This window comes from Cupressus sempervirens, chromosome 4, assembly GCF_028749045.1.
Source record: "Cupressus sempervirens isolate cs-2001-9-10 chromosome 4, ASM2874904v1, whole genome shotgun sequence".
Classification (NCBI taxonomy): Eukaryota; Viridiplantae; Streptophyta; class Pinopsida; order Cupressales; family Cupressaceae; genus Cupressus; species Cupressus sempervirens.
The window spans coordinates 452,616,476-452,634,414 of NC_143121.1; the positions used below are offsets into that span (position 1 = coordinate 452,616,476).

The 17,939-nt window shown below is 34.7% G+C and overlaps 1 pseudogene; it reads left to right on the forward strand.

Annotated features, from left to right (window-relative positions):
* Positions 1-6,314: 6,314 nt before the first annotated feature.
* Positions 6,315-10,842, forward strand: LOC149561941 (DNA replication licensing factor MCM4-like; annotated as a pseudogene).
* Positions 10,843-17,939: the final 7,097 nt, after the last annotated feature.

The following is a 17,939-nucleotide window of genomic DNA, read 5'->3' on the forward strand; positions in this document are numbered from 1 at the left end:
AACTTTTGCTTCATGACCAAACATTCCTACAAATAGGAAATTAGGATATTTTCTCGCTCATTTTCCATCATCTAATTTAGGTTTTGGATAGATTAGGTAGGATACAATGTATCTACCCCATATCTTGCATCTCTTCTAGAAACTTCTCCTGGAATCCATTTGCATTCACCTCAAAAATGGTTTACACCAAGTTTTGTGCCACTTGCTCATCAACCTTATCTTCCTAATAGTTCACAAACTTCAAGAAAAAAATTGTTAGCTTAGATTTGATGAATCTTTGATCTTTAACATAATGCAATAGCTTGGCATTATCAACCTTTTGATGCTTGACACATACTGCATTGCTTAGGATCAACTATAAAATCACCAGAATCAACTAAACTTTACTTGGCATCAACTATCTTGCTCAATATCCAGTAGAATTTTCTTTCAGTCAACTCCACCTAACCTTTATGCTCGACTTGAACTGACTTTTCTCGGCACCTACTATCCACTTGTTCAAGCTTGGCAAACAAACTTTCTGTAACTTGTTCTTCTAAACTTTCTTAGTGTAGCCAACATTTGTAACCTTAAGTATATTATCAATACATCATGTCATCACTGTCTTAATTGATCCTTGTACTTCATTACATAATCATAACTCAACTTTTACTCTAGGTGATTTTGTTACATCTTATTGATCAAATCCTCTTCATCAATCAACTAAGTGATAGTAATTGAATCTTGTAAGTAGTTATCTTACTACTAAATAACAGGTTTGACATTAGTGACAAAACAATGATTGAAACGCATAGTCTTCTTCAACAATCTCTCTTATCAATGATCTTTTCAACCAAATTTCAATAGATATTATATGGTAGGGATGTATTTTCTCCATGTGCCACATCATTTTATTCTTTCTACTAGGGTTAATATGATAATTTTATTGCCTCTTGTTCTTCACAAATGTGTTATCCCATACTGCAATATTAATTGTCACACTTTTCTTGTTGTTTATTTCTTCTTTTAGCTCCTCTCCTATATCTATTCAAGTTGATATCTAAAAATGAAGCAAAAATAGTTCATAATGCAATATGAAGTTTAGGGATTTTGTTTATTTTATTAACACGAGATTAAGAATTTTGATGTTTATAATGTGACAAGCTTTATTTTTCTTATTTCCATTCCCATTTTTTTTAAACCACAAAATAAACTCAAAATCTACTAGAAAATATGCAATTAATTGTATCATTCTATCTTGACTACAACATATTATTTTTCCACAATCTGTACAGTTATAGTTTATTGTACCATTCTGTCAAATGGTAATATTTTCTTTTTTGGTAGTTAACTATTCCTATTTTCTAGTGCTACCAGCCTTCTCCATTTCCAATCATTGTTTATCTATGTTAATATTTATTTGACTAAAAATTGAAGTCATTGTCATGGTAACTGTACCACATGGATATCCATACATGTTAAGGTTTGCCTTTTGCACATTTTATTCATGTGCCATGTCATCTTTTGTGTTTTCATGGATATGTTTTATAGTTGTGGATATCTCTCCTAGGTTTATTCACTAGTACATTTGGGCTCATTTTTTGACCTTTATTGGTCAAAATTTTGACCCAATTTCTGACCAAACTTCGACCAACACATTGGTAAAAATAATTTTGGTCAAAAATTTGACCAACCTACTGGTTGGTCAAAATTTTGACCAATACGTTGGTTGAAAAAAGTTGAAATTGTGACCACATTTTCTGCCATTCATTGGTCAAACTTTTGACCAATGCTTGGTAGAAATCTGCAGGGCATCGATCAAAATATTGACCAATGCTTGGTGGAAAAGTGCAGGGTATTGGTCAAAAATTTGATCAACCAGTAGGTTGGTCAAATTTTTGACCAATATGGTGGTCAAAAAATGTTGGGATTATTAGGGCATTTTCTGCCATTCATTGGTCAAACTTTTGACCAATGCTTGGTGGAAATCACCAATTCATTGGTCAAAATTTTGACCAATTCTTGGTAGTAAACTACAAGGCATTGGTCAAAATTTTGACCAATGCTTGGTAGAAAACTACATGGCATTGGTCAAAATTTTGACCAATGCTTAGTCAAAAAAAATTTCAGCTCACAGTTATTGAGGTCCACTTCAGCAATGGCCCTTCCTGTGAAATTTTTGTCTAAGACCTTTCTAATGAGATGATGTGTTATTAGCTCTTCATCAGTGGGATGGAACGTGAATCCAAGAGGTAGTTGTGCATCACCCATATGGGTGATGCACAACTACCTCTTGGATTCACGTTCCATCCCACTGATGAAGAGCTAATAACACATCATCTCATTAGAAAGGTCTTAGACAAAAATTTCACAGGAAGGGCCATTGCTAAAGTGGACCTCAATAACTATGAGCCTCAGGGAGGGTTCAATTCCCTCCTTTATTTTCACTATGCATATAATCCCATACACCCATTTGATCTCAAATGATGATATGTACTGAATGTTGAGTGTCTGTGCTGAGTGCTCCAAAACCATCCATTTCATGCCTTCATCTGTACACAATATCTTTCTAGTTTCTTTCTACTCACACGCCCATTTCATTTCATATGATCATCTAAAAATTGTGTCACTTTAAGCTCTCAACTATTTCCTCTTGATTGATAGGACTCACTAAGTTGGCTCACTAACTTGCCCCACTAAGTCAACTATTCAAGTATGCTCACCAAGTTGACTCTTTGAGTTTGGTCATCAAGTCACCCCACCAAAGTGCCTCATCAAGGTCAATCTTTAGGTCCACTCATCGAGCTCGCTCACCAAGTCAGATCGCTCACCAACTTGCCCCACAAAGTTGCCACTTTAAGCCCACTCACCATGTTAGATCGTTAGGTCGGCTCCCCAAGTCAGCTCACCAAGCTAACAATTGAAGTACACTCACCAAGTTGACTCTCTAAGTTCACTCACCAAGTTCACCCCCTAAGCCAACTCTCTAGGTTAGCTCACCAAGTCACCCCACTTGCCCCACCAACTTGCCACTTTAAGTCGACTCACCATGTCAGCTTGCCAAGCTGACTCCCCTAGTAAGCTTGCCAAGCCAACAATTCAAGTATGCTCACCAAGTCAACTCTTTATGTTTGCTCACCAAGTCTGCCCCCTAAGTCAGCTCACCAAGTCACCCCCACCCAGTCACCTCAATGAGTTGACTCTTTAAGTTAGCTCACCAAGTTAGCTCACCCAATGGTTTTACCACCTTGCCTCAGCAAGTTGGCTCATTATGTGTGCTTGCCAAGTTGCCCCATTGAGTTGCTTCTCGAAGCCCACTCACCATGTTAGCTCACTTGTTCAACTCACCAACTCGACTATTCAAGTACGCTCACCATGTGGGCTCGCCAAGTCACCCCACCAAGTCATGTCAACAAGTTGATTGTTCAAGTATACACTCGCCAAGTTGACTCTAAGTTCGCTCATCAAGTCACCTCGTTGAGTCACCTCAATGAGTTGACTCCTTAAGTCTGCTCACCAAGTTAGCTTTCCAAGTCATCTCACCAAGTCGACTCACCATCTCGTCTCACCAAGTGGGGCTCTCTACGTAGGCTCACCAATTTGCCCCACCAAGTCGCCTCTTTAAGGCTACTGACAATGTCGACTTGCTAGGTCTATTCCCAAAGTTGACTCACTGAGTCAACTGTTCAAGTATGCTCACCAAGTTGCCTCACCAAGTTGACTCTTTAAGTTCACTCACCAAGTCCGCTCACCATGTTAGCTCACCGAGTCAGCTCACCAAGTCACCCCTCCAAGTTGCTTGAAGCAAAGAAATTTTTTATGTCATTCAAACTTACCATATCTGAAGGGATATAGTGGTTGAAAGTGCATATTAGATTCATGGCACTGAATATGATGGCTGGAAATTGCATATCAAACCCGTGTAGGATAATATCAATCTTTTTGTTGTAGATCGTACTTCATATCATACCTTAAAGTGGTCATTTACTAGTCCCAAAGTGGTCTATAGAAGCCTACAATAGCTAGCTAACATCTAGATGTGATAAATGTTGATTATATGGCATTAAAACCTATGGATTGAATTGTTACAGTTTGATTCGTGACTGATAATAGGTCTTTAATCTCTCTTTTCAGTCTTAGTAGTAAACAATAAACTCATATTTTGCCATATCATTTAGTTGTACATGTTTTGATTCATTGCATAGTCATTTCCTTTAATCATTTGCAATGTGTTATCATAAACAAGCATCAAAGTGAGCTCATTCTCATGAAGAGGGAACATGACTACTAGAAATATCATTAGAACCATTTTCATTGGAGCTAATAAAACAAGCACATTAATCTCTAAACCTTGTTTGTGTTCCTCAAGTTAAATGCTTGCAAAACCAACCTTCAATAACACCATTTTTTGGCTGCATATAAATGTCCATGGCACTGTCCTCATTGTCCTTACCAGCATAATCATTTTTCAATGGTGGAACTTACTTTTCAGTTCATCCTCATGTGCACCTACTTGCAACAAGGTGAACAGTGACACAACATTCCTTAACAGAATAAAAGCCTTGGATTACACATCCAGTAGATGCTAAGTTTTAACTTTTTATTCTTTGATTGAAATTTTGCTTCAGTACCATTGTGACCTTTTCACACCTTCATAACCATTGTTGCTTCATGGCACTATCCTCACTGTCCTTACCAACATAATCATTTTTCAGGTTTGGACAAGTTGAGTTTTTTGACACTTAGTCAAGTTTCCACATCTGCTATAGATGGAGCCAGAGAGGAGCTTGATTAATGCCCTCCTCTTGAGGTTCCAAATCCAGATTTGTCACAATTTCCTTAGTCTTGATACAACAACCAGACAATTACCTGGTAAGTAGTAACAACCAAAAAGGAAATTACCTGGTAAGTAGTAACAACAAGTTCCATAGGCGATAAAACTTCCCATTAATATTACAAGTACCCAGAGATTATATCCATGTAAGATTTCTATGCTTTGTCTTTGTCTGATAGAATTGCTTGAACACCTCTACGCATCTTACCTGCATTAAGTGGCAAAGGTCAAAATGTTAAACTACTTTAGAAATTGGCAAATTTAAAAGGTATAATGTATACAAAACAGGCATACCATTTTGGCTGGCAGGTTAAGACCAAATGATTTGTAACTCAAAAAAAACCCAGTTGTCAAAACTGTTATAGTCAAGTCTATGCCAAGATGTGCTTGAGAATTTTCATTAAGATAATCATCAAAATGCCCTTGGTTCTCCTTTTCTAATGTTAAATCTATGACCTACATACAAGCACATAGATTTTTACACAATTTACAATTAGATTAACTTCATTGATAAGAATCAAAGTGAAATTAAATTTATGTATGATGCAGCATACCATTCCTTCCATTTTAGAAGTAAACTGACCACCACACTGTTGATTTAGCTTTGTCAATATGCTTCTTTCATGATCATCATTTGCACTTTTATCAAACAAAAGTCTCTGTGCAAGCTTCTTCCTACAATTTTGACAAATATTAATTATATATCACAACACATAACAAGACAAAGTCCTAAATTTTAAAACAACATTATATGGATGAAGATTGTCATTCATGTCATGAATTCCAAATGTGTAAATTTGTCATTCATGTCATGCATTCTAGATGTGTAAAGTTTCCATTCCTCATGCTTTATGGCCTTTGGTAAAGTCTAGGTTAATCTATACTTGATAATTCCAAACAATAGTCATTTAAATTTTTTTAAAGCAATTAAAACTAGACTAGTACAAAAAGAAATTGAACCATATATTAAGAATATGGAGTATGTAACCTGGACATACCAAAGTAGAAAATGTATCATATTCTAATAAACAGAACTCTACTATTATAAACATTGGATTAGATTGTTTGAAGTAATAAAGATGAACCAGCTAAATAATGGGCTAATAAAACATGCTTTATTGCTAGTGAGAAGCATTAAAAACTATATTAATGGTATGTTAGCCTGCACACCCAGATTCTGGGTCAGTTCAACCATGGAGATTCCTAGGGTCCTGTCAAATGGGTCATACCAAACAACCCTTCTATTCTACAAACCTCAATGGGTGGTCCACATTGACTATCCAAGCAACTGCCTCCTTAGGGAATCGACATAGCAGATGCCTATGTACCAACTTTTGGTGCCTTCTACATTAAAGAAACCTATTTTGAAGATATTGACTTGTACCAAGAAACCTGTTGGATAGAGAATTGCCTATCAATTGATTCAATCATTTCTTTTCAATTTGTATAATATGTTCTGTTGAAACACACATTAATTACCTCTTTTGGCTGTTATAATTAAATGCCCCAGTCTTTCGAGGGTGACCTTGATGGAAACCCCCCCTATGCTTTTTGGGGAACAAACATAAGTGTTCAAGATGTCAATCAAGTAGTTCAACACTTTCTAAGGAATTTTAGGGATGATCCTTCAGACCTTGAGGGGAAATACATGAGGCTCTTAGAACAGGTTCAAATTTGTCCCTATTGGCTTCTTATGGTTACCATCTAGTCTCATTTCAAATTATTGGTTGAGCACATTTTCTTTTGTATTCACTTCATTTAGTTGATTTCTCATTTAGATAATGGAAGTCAAAGGTGATTCGCTGAATATTGATGCAATGAACATCTTCGAATATGATGAAGAAGTTTATGGCAAGATGGTCATATATCCTCTTGAAGTTCTCGCCATTTTTGACATTGTATTGATGGATGTAGCTATTCACCTCAAGCCTTTGTGGGAGAAGCACATACAGGTGATTGAATTGTATTTTTGGAAAAATATGTTTTGTCAGTTAGAATGTTTTCATTTAATGACTTTGTTGTTTCAGATTTTGTTTATTTATGCACATAAATATGCCTCAGACTTACATATAATTGCCATTGCATTCAAGCAAGAATATTCAATCTTAGAGATACAGTTAACATGCAAGATCTGAATCCATTAGGTAGGCAATGCTTTTTAAAGTTATATCTTCATTGTTCAATGCTATTTGAAAAATCTAATAAGGGGATTTTGTTGTCTTTGAAATCTAGATATTGAGAAGATGGTTTTAGTCAAAGGAATGATAATTCAATGCAGCTCAATTATACCAAAAATTAAAAAAGCATTGTTTAGGTGCCTTGTTTGTGGATATGCTCCAGCACCAATACCTATTGATAGAGGTAATTCGTTGGATTGCAATTGAACTCTTAATATAACAGTTAATTGTGTCTTCATTGTATGTTATGTTTGTTTCTCAATTCTATTTTGTATAAACTGTGGCAGAGAATGTACGGCTTTAAACAAATTCATGCTTATGAAAGTGATCTTAGAAGCTTTTAGATTCCAAGATTTTGGAAATAAGATCTTACTCCTTATTGTGACACGGCCACTGTTGATCTCCTCTATGTAACCTTAATTGGAACTAATAGGACACCGTACATGAGGTTCTTCTCACATTGAGATGTTTGCTTGATGAAAGCTATATATGAGAGAGCACATTTTTTTAGTGTGAAAGAAATCCCTGTATGAGAACTTTTCACACCAAATTTTATTCTCATATTCCATGAGAATCTTCTACCGAATTTTGTCAAACGTATTTCATGTTTTTAAAAAAAAAATCATATCTTTGCTTCACTATGTACAATGGTACTTGCTATCTAAAAGTGTTTTTGCTGGATTTGTATTCACATCCTATTTTATGCTTCAAATGCTCAGGTCAAATTGATGAACCTACACATTGTGGAAGGCTAGAATGTGCTACTATGAATTCTTTGACATTGATGCATAACAGATGTAGGTAGGAACTTGTTGATTTTAGTTTATGCATTATTTGAAGTTGCATTTTCAAGACTCTAAAGATAGCTATATCCTTTTACTTTGTGGTTAGGTTTGCTGATAAGCAGATTGTAAGACTGCAAGAAATACCTGATGCCATTCCAGAGGGTGAAATCCTGCACAATGTTAGCTTGTTGATGCACGAAAAACTTGTTGATGCGGCCAAACCTGGTGATCGAATCAAGGTGTGTCTAACATTACATGATATATGAATTCTACACTCATTTTTATTGCCAAGTGTTAGCATTTGAAGGTTGACATTGGTTTTTTTTGTGGGTTACTGGGATTTTCAAAGCTATGACAGTTAGACTGGGACCAAACCAAAGGATTGTGAAATCTCTATTTAAAGCAAAGCTCTCAAGCCTATCTTAGTCCATTTAAGTTGGAAATGAGGACCTTAATGTTGTATTCTATTATTTCTAATTCTAATTTGTAAATCATTTGCTAGTGTAAACCTACATCGATTGCCTTCATCTAAAAAAGGCAGACAAGACAAGATTGCAAGCCGAAGATCCAATGGAACGTGATACCAATAGTGATAGTTTTGCCTCTTTTCAAGAGGGTGATATGTCACCAGCTGATTATGAAGCTAAGGTATAAAATCATACTTTTTACCTTTTGTATATAAAATGAATTTTACAAGCTCTGAAATTAAATTTTGACTACCAATTTCCAAATTGAGAAGTTGAAAGAACTATCTCGCATGCCCGATATCTATGAGAGGCTAACTAGGTCCTTAGCTCTGAGTATTTGGGAGCTAGAAGATGTAAACAAAGGGCTCTTATGCCAGGTATCTTTCTTTGCATTCATGTTCAATTAATTGGTAATTTTTTGCATGTTCTTTGAACCATATGTTAACCATTATGCTTCTTAAACAACTTTTCAGGGGAACTACAGTAAAACTAGCTTCGGGCACTACTTTTCATGGTGATATCAACATCTTGCTTATTGGGGATCTAGGTATGAGTAAGTCTCAACTGCTTCAGTATGTGCATAAGTTGGCTCCTCGAGGCATTTATACAAGTGGTCATGGAAGCTCTGCGGTTGGTTTGATTGCTTATGTATCAAAGGATCCTAAAACTAGTGAAACAGTAAGTTATTAACTCAATTTGTTGATCATTGAGCTCTTTGGGCTGCTTGCTCCCCCACTACTACCTACCACTTTATTCTATATAAACTACTTATTTCTTTGAACTCAAAAGGTTCTAGAAAGTGGAGCATTGGTAATGAGTGATAGGGGTGTTTTCTACATAGACGAGTTTGACAAGATGTCAAACAATGCTCATAGCATGTTACATGTGGCATGATTTTTCTTTGAGCTCTTCTAATTATGTGCTTTTACTAGTTTCTTGACTTTGTAATCTATGTTGTTGGTTGACTTGTATATCAATGTCTGGTCATTCCTTTGAAGTAGGTTATGGAACAACAAACAATGTCAATTGCAAAGGCTGGGATCATAGCATCTCTAAATGCAAGAACATCTATTTTAGCTTGTGCTAATCCTAGTGGTTCATGCTACAACCCTAGATTGTCAGTGATTGACAATATCCAACTTCCTCCAACATTGCTTTCTAGGTGGAGTATGTTTGGTTTTAGAATTCAAGCTAGAGAATTTATTTGTTGTCACTCAAGTATAAAAGAATCACAAAAAATGCCTGCAGGTTTGATTTGATCTACTTAGTGCTTGATAAAGCTGATGAACAAACGGACAGGCTCCTTGCAAGGCATCTTGTTGCATTACATTATGACAAGCCAGAGGTAAGTTCTGATTTGGTCAATACTATGTAGTAATTAATGGGGGGTCCAATGACTTGATATTTTTGATGTGAACTAAATTATGATTCTAGGACCAAATGCTAGATGCATTCAACCTCCCAACTCTCACTTCATATATCACTTATGCAAGACAACATATACATCCTAAGATATCTGATGAGGTAGCAGAAGATCTAATTTGTGGTTATGTTGAAATGCATAGGAAGGGAAACTTCCCTGGCAGTAGCAAGAAGGTTAGCTCAATATATTCTCAAATTCAATTTCTGTATAGTATGCTTACAAGTTACACACGTGAAAAAAGTAATAGTATATCTAATACTTCTACTGAAGAATGCATCTAGATGCAGGGCAATTCTCATGTTATGTTAACTTGTTCTCCTGAATGAATTGTATAGGTTATCACAATGACTCCATGCCAAATTGAAAGCTTAATAAGAATAAGTGAAGCCCTCGCCCGCATCACATTCTCTGAGTGGGTAAGAAAATCATATGTAGACAAAAGTGGTTTACATTCTTGAATGTTTTAAAGCCAGATTGAGGTAATAAAAATATATCTTACATTCCAATTCTGTAGGTTGAAAGGTGTGATGTGGCAGAATCATTCCGGCTTCTTGAAGTTGCACTTCAACAATCTGCCACCGATCATTCAACTAGTAACCATTTTGCATCTTTGGATATGAGGATTGTCAGTTCATTTAGTTGTATATTGAATGCATTATCATCACAAAATTAGTCAGCTTTGAAAGAACTATGTTAATTGGAAGCAAAATGCATTTGAGTGTCATGGTTATAGGGACCATTGACATGGATCTCATAAACATGGGAGTCTCAGCCAGTGAAAGAACGAGACGAGCCAATCTTATTTCATCACTAAGGATTCTTATCATGGAAAGGATGCAGGCAAGGGGACCATCAACCCGTATTACCAAGGTAACATTCTTTATATTGCCCTAAATAGTGTTGAGAAAATTGTTGGTATGGCACCTAACCAGATATGAATGAATGCAATCACAGTTGATGGAGGAAATGCACAAATAGGGATCCAAGGAAGTTAGCCTGAATGATGTAAGTAATTCTTTGTTGTGGGTAAATTTTAAGCTATTTCTAGCTTCATTTTCTTGGGGGAAATGAATACATTATGAGTTATGTTGTTCAATTTCAGATTCGTAATGCAATTGGAAACCTTGTGAGTGAGGGGTTTGTTACAATTCATGGGGACAATGTGAAGAGGACCTGAATGATTTTTGAGGATGGTATGGCCCCTATAATAATTAGTAATGAAGTATCTGATAAGACTACGGTCAGTGTGTTGTGGCAAACTATTTTAATATACCCTGAGCTTCATGCTCTATAGTACATCGATGGGTACTTTCTCTTGTAAAAAAATCCAAAAAATTGAAGGAATCCAAAGCCTGGGTGTACTATCTATGACAAAGACAACCACTGAGGTAATAATGGATATCTTATAATTCTTGCTTAGATAAGAGGATGATAATTATAAATTATGAGAATCATTGGTGTTTTTTTCTATCAAGTTTTGAAGTGAGGAAAAAGTAATTGCAATTATAAAGGTATTTTTTTTCAACCAATGTAATGGAAAAAGTTCATTTTAATGTTCACAATGGCATTTGTCCTCTCCCTCTAGTTTCACGTGGTTACCTAAATATAAAGAGAATTAAATATAAAAAGAGCAATTTATTTTAATCTATATTTTAAATTAAATATAAAGAGGAAAAATTAGAATCTAATCTTGATGTAGTGATGATTCTATGGTGGTGACTTCAACAATTGAGAAAGCTGAATATCATCAGCAGCTTGTCTTCCATACACACCAATGATGTCAATCATGGTGCTATGAAGACTTGGTTTGCTATGAATAGCTACAAGGGAGAAACAACAAAAGTGCAGAATGCAGATGAATTTACTTGGCACAATGCATCATATGCTCTACTATGAAGCAACTACAAGATGTGCAAACACATAGCTATTAGCTATTTCTCTAGATATGATCATAAGACGTTTTCAAGATGTAGAACATTGTTATTATAAACTTGTAGCACTTATAAGGAAAAAGGACCAAAAAAAAAAGACGGTGAAGAATCATTATCAAATTGGGAAGTCATTATTCAAAATTTATGAATCAAAGGGAATCGCAATGTACAAGATATTATAGAGGTGAATTCAAAAGCTTTATAAGAGTCTATCAATCATGACCATGATACATCACAAGGATAATCTCTAATAAATGCTACCCACAGTCAGTTTCAAGCTAGAGAATTCAGGAAAGAATAGGGATTGTTTGAAATTACTCGGATGCAGTACTGATGCAAATTCCTTCTATAGTACTAATACAAATTTAATTTATACAAATATATATCTACTATTTTAAATTTATAGACTAAGATTTATATGCAGTACAACTAAATGTTTCAACTAGTATATAGCAAGCCCCGCCAAGCTGAAGCAATTGAGTGTCATGAATACATTGTTGATAAGAAAATATAATTATCATAGTACATAGTACAACTATTTTTTATAACACTCAAATTTATGTATAAGATTACAGATTCTCTACCTGAAATCTAAATTTTTTGACAGGAAAATCAATAAAATTTGGTTAATTGAGAGTCTGAGCTGTAGATCCCACCACAGCACAAGGAATTCTAGTTTATTTTTCTTCCTTCAATTGAATTTCCATTGGACACATCTCAAATTGCATGAAACTATTTTGCCTCCTCCTGCAATCCAACAAAGTGTGTGTATCAAATCTAGAAAATTTATAAATAATCAAGTCATCTACACAATCATGTTCATCTCATTTCAAGATCAAAAAATACATAGTTAAATGTAATCGAATTATGGTGTCGTTACAAAAAAAAAATGCATGTTGAAGGAGATTGTACTCCAAAGTTCAATCAAAGGTCAAGATAACTAATTGCCTTAGATTTCCATATTGAAAAAGATAATCCAAGTTTTGGGGCTAGATATCATTAGTGTCGAGTTTGTGTAGATTGACCAAATGGATAATGGTTAGATTTTTCTACATGGAACTAAAATACATTGTTTGAGGGTTTGATGAAAAAGATTTGTTTTGTAGCATGCAGATTGATGTATCTTTGAATGGGATGCAGGAGCTCGGTGACAAACTATTTGCCAAAGTACAAGAGGAATGAGTTATTTTTAATTGCCTTAAATTTTCTACGTGTTGAGTTTCTCCTCAATATAGAAGTTGTTGTGAAGGTCCTCCAAGAATGAATAGGGAATGAAATTGAAGAAGTATAGGAATCTCCAAGGTAAGTTTATAAAGTTGCTATTGAATTTTAATATATCAAAATGTGCAAAGTAAAGTTCTGCAACAAAGATTTATGCATAGAGTTGTTGTCCAGATTTGACAGTAAGGTAAAGATAGGATTGTGGTTATGATAAAACCATCTAATGATAATACAAGGAAAATTTGGAATGTGTTTGGTCATTAATAGGCTTGAGTTTTCAGAACTGTGCATAGAAGGTAGCATGTGGGAAGTCTCCAATTTTGACAACTTGATAGTAGTAATTTCATTCAACTTCTTTGACAACATTTTTGAGCAACTGTTTTAATTGTATTTTTAAAATTTATAGTTCAGAGTTTAGATATTCAAATTATTTAAATAATCTTAACTATAGAATTATAAAGAGTCTTTAGCAATTCAAAATGATAATTTTTACTTCTAAAAATCTCTATTGTATTTACTTACCATTGTTCATTTTTGGCAAATTACCTACTTAAGTTTTCACTATGATGCATGAATAAGTAGACATTTGAAGCTTTAGTTTTGCCACATATCAAGCCTTGTGAGCTACTTTTGTATCATTTGCAGTAACAAGAAAATCTCTACTTTCATTTGTTTCCATTGGGGGATCCAATGGAGGTGAATTGTGTAAACTAATATTAGTTGCCACTTGCAATAAAATTTCCTCACTCATTTCATCCATGGAAAATTGGATCTCACTCCCATCCACTGCAATTGAACCAACTTCAATTGGAAAAGTTGACATTGGATGATCTCTTGAGTGAGGCTGTGGAAGCCTGTCTAAATCCATCACCTCATAGCAAGCTTCACATAGATCAAAATCTAAGCAAACATTACAATGCCAACACCGCCTAAGAATGGGAATAGTTGAGCAACCATCACAGCAATACTAAATAGATGAAGTATTGGTATCTTCTTCAATAATCCCCTGGCCACTGCCTCCAATGGCAACACTTGTGTCTGAAGGAACTGGCAAAGATCTATTATTCTCTGTCACACCATCTATTACCAACATTGTTTGCTTTGGGAGGGGAACTTGAAGCAACCTGGAAGACATGGCCAAGTTGGAAGAGAACAAAAAATAAAGAATTTTAGGCATTTGCAAATGAAATTATCCCAAAAGAGTCAGTTTTCCCTAAAGAAAATACAAACTAAGCATATTTGAATATTAAAGCAAAAACCTGTAGGATGTCTGAACTACCTCATAAGGAGAAAATAGAAGCCTTTTTAGTAATGCAACATCAGGTGCAACAGTAGAGCATGTGAGGATTCACTATTACTATCATCATCATCTTCTTTGTCCATACTAGCCAGTTCACCATCTGACGTACCATCATCTTCATCTTCATCTGCTGATGTGGCATCACACTCCATTGTGGTAGATTGAGCTCCCTGATTGATTGGATTAACTAGTGCATCTGTGTTCTTTTTAGTAACATTTGACTTCAACTTATAGATAGTAGATCCACTACTACAACTAGTATTTGACCATGGTTTTTCTATGGACTTTTCCAAAACATGTTTCTTAGCACCACATGCAACCAACACAGATATCAAGAAGCCAAAAATAAACTTCAATCCTTCAAGTTGAATTTTGCAAGCAGATAGCTTGACCATTATATTAATTGCACCCTTGACAACATGCTTTATGGCAGGCTCAACATTTGCCAGCTGAACTAAGAAATTGAAGTAGGCTTTCGCACTCAAAATATCAAATGACACAAATGCTTTCTCTAGACTGATAAGCATTGCATCCAGAAAATGATCAAGAAGCTCTCTAGATTTTAAATGAGATGATGGTAACAAAAGACAATTTATGAAAGCAATTGTTGAGTCCCTTACTGAATTGGCAATTCCATGTGTTAATGCAATACCTGATGATGATATAATGGTATATCCTAACAACCTTTTCTCCAACCATCTAGCCAAAGTAGGCAAATCCATCAATAAAAATTTTCGTTGCAAATCCTGCTTTATGTTGAAATAACTAGGATCGTCAGTCAAAAAGTTGACGAAAAGTTTGAATGTCAAATTAGATTAACCATGATATTTGATTTGAGAAACACTAAATGGACATTCCCTTGCCAAGAGTTTCTTCGATGTGTCATCATACCTTTCTTGTGGTTCCATAATGTGGTCAAGTTGCCAAAAATTCCTAAAGGTATTTAAGTCAAAGTGTTTGTTGAAGTGTCCTATGTGTTTTTTGACAAGTAGGATTGGTCATAAAGTGTAATGTCCTCATTTTAGCTCGCCATGGTTTATGTTTGGATTGACCTATTATTGGCCCTCATAGGTTCAGGCTGATGGCTAGAGGGCCCCATCTAGAAAAACAAGAGGATCTTTCCCTTCTATAGTACAGAAGTGTTTAGGATTGCTCCTTGTTTGTTTTAGTTAGCTATACTTATAATTTATAGTAAGTTATGTATCCAACATTTCTACATTTGGCAAGGCACCTGGACAGATCTCAACGCAATGACAACCCTTGGCACTACTGATTTTATCAAATATTTAGGGAATTACTAGTTATAGTAGGTTAGGAGTTAATAGAGAGAACCATTAATATTTTTAGTAAGGCAGTTGGTTGTGCGATGAAAGCAATGGTTGACCAACTGGTTCAGATGAGACAGAGAGATGATGAGTAATCAATGAGATATTAAAATTATAGTAACAGTAATAAAGCTATTTATAATGGATATATTGTAAATTTATTCGTTATCTTCATAAAGTATTATTGAGGAGCCAGTATATTTAATGGAAAAGTATGCCTTTAATAATGACATAACTTAATTCAAACACAAAAAATAGTTATATAAGTCATTAAAGTGACATATTGGTGAAGCCTCATGAGTCAAACTTTATTGAGGAACTATAAAAGCCCTAGAAATGAAATTGATTGATTTTTTGTTTATGAGTTTTGACTTTTATATTGGATGTTCCAAGGAAGAGTGCAATGTGACCTAGGGTTTTATATTGGATGTTCCAAGGAAGAGTGTAATGTTGAGTTACAAAACATTATATGACTAGTATGAGTCTTTATTGCATTCAAAGCATGAAATTTAGTACTGGTCCTAAGTTTTCATAGCAATCAAACCATGGATTTTGTAGTGATTGATTATAAGACTTTATATTATTCAAACCATGGATTCTAATGTTAATTCTAGGTTTTTATGGTATTCAAAACATGAAGTATAGAAGAATTTATATGGTCTGAAGGGATGTTGCCCCACACTTCTCATCACCACCCTTGTAGTCAAATGTTGTTCTTGGATTCTTGGGATATTATTATTGGGTAAAGCTTATACGATCTTGAATTTGTTTGTTTTCTTTTGTTATTTGGGGTTCTTTGGAAAGGGAGGAGATCTTGGCAGTGGCAAGCCTAAACTTTAGATTGTTGTTCCTTCTACGACTTTTGGTGGAGCATTAATAAGTTTTGTACTATGCCGAGCAAAGTTGATAAAGGTAACAAGAACTAGACTTTGTATCTATTTTATGTATATAAATTGAACTCTAGAATCCATACCATTGACTATTTGTTGTTTTGCAATGTAGATTGCAAGTTTAGGAGAATGCATATGTGTATTTCAAAGCGAACTTGAATTTTTTTTGTCTCCAATGGTAACGTGGCAGTGTGGTATTTAATGGAAGGCATTTGCAATTGATTGAATTGCCAGTGATTTGACATAAGTGGCTGAACATATTGTATTTATAAAAAAATATTGTGTGTGCATGGAGTATTGTTCTAAGTAATATATGACAAGAAAGACTCAAGATTCGAGGTTGCCATAGAATTGTGCTGAGGATTTGGTAATGGTATTGAAATTATTATTGAAAGTTTCTTATAATGGACACTTGAACAGAGCTGAAATTACTAAAACTTTCAAAGAATGAACATCAATTCTTTTAGTTTTGAGGAATTCCATGATTGGTATTTATATCCCTTGTTATAATGGTTCCACATAGTAATTCTTTAGCGCTTCTTTTATTATCTTGTTGATCAATCAAATTATAATATTATTAATTAGATAAATATTAAATAACAATACATAAAACCATCAGAAAGCCCATCGTAGAGCCTCATGGCTTTGGTGAACCATCCGAAGGGAGAAAGAACAATATGGGCATGTTGAATAGGGGTGACAAGACACATCTGTTTACTCTTTCTGCTCATGTCTATTAGCAAGAAAATGTCAAATACTACACAATATGCATGAAGATTCATGCTTCAGTTGATCTCAAATACAGTTTCAGATCAATTTCTAATTTAGGATTAAAACATGTGAGATTGCAAGATCTTCAACTGAATATTGACTTAAGATTCATGAAGGTAATGTTAATGATGTCAAGTTTCCACAACAAGACCAAATTGCTAAAAACCATTCAACCAGTCTTTGGTAAGTTGTTCTTTTCTCTTGGAAGCTTACCATCCCAGAAAAATCACATAGTGTTAGTAACTCTCCTTGTGAAGATCAAGCCAAATTTTTAGGTCATCAATCCAAACCAAACCAAAGTTTGGAGTAATCTCCCTGTAAATCTGATTGAACATTTAAGCTGTTACATCAATTTGTCTTCAATGACTTTTTAAACTGATCAAAACTGAGTAAAAAAATAAAGCTATTTGTAAAAGGGGTGTTCAAAATTAAAACAGCAAACCAATATTGCATTGAAATGTTTGTTGAAAAAGAAACTACAGAAGCATTAGCTAATTTTGATCTTCATGAATAGGTTTAGTTCTCATATTATATGTGTAAATCTAATACAATGCCTGCTTCTTTATGCATTGTGTGGGTGTTCATAATGTTAGCAGAAAATATAGCAACGTGGAAAGATGCTTAATGAATAGATTCCTCTATTACCAATGTGTGTTGTCCCCGGCTTGAATCTGTTAAGGAAATTAGGATCAGATTTAATACCTTCTTAAATTATATGAATACCCTTAATGCGATGGATCCACTAACTTGTATCTTCTTGATGATGTGATTAATCAATTTTTCTTGCAGGTTTTACATATATAGTTTGACTACTAGAACTGTAAGTATCTTCTTGA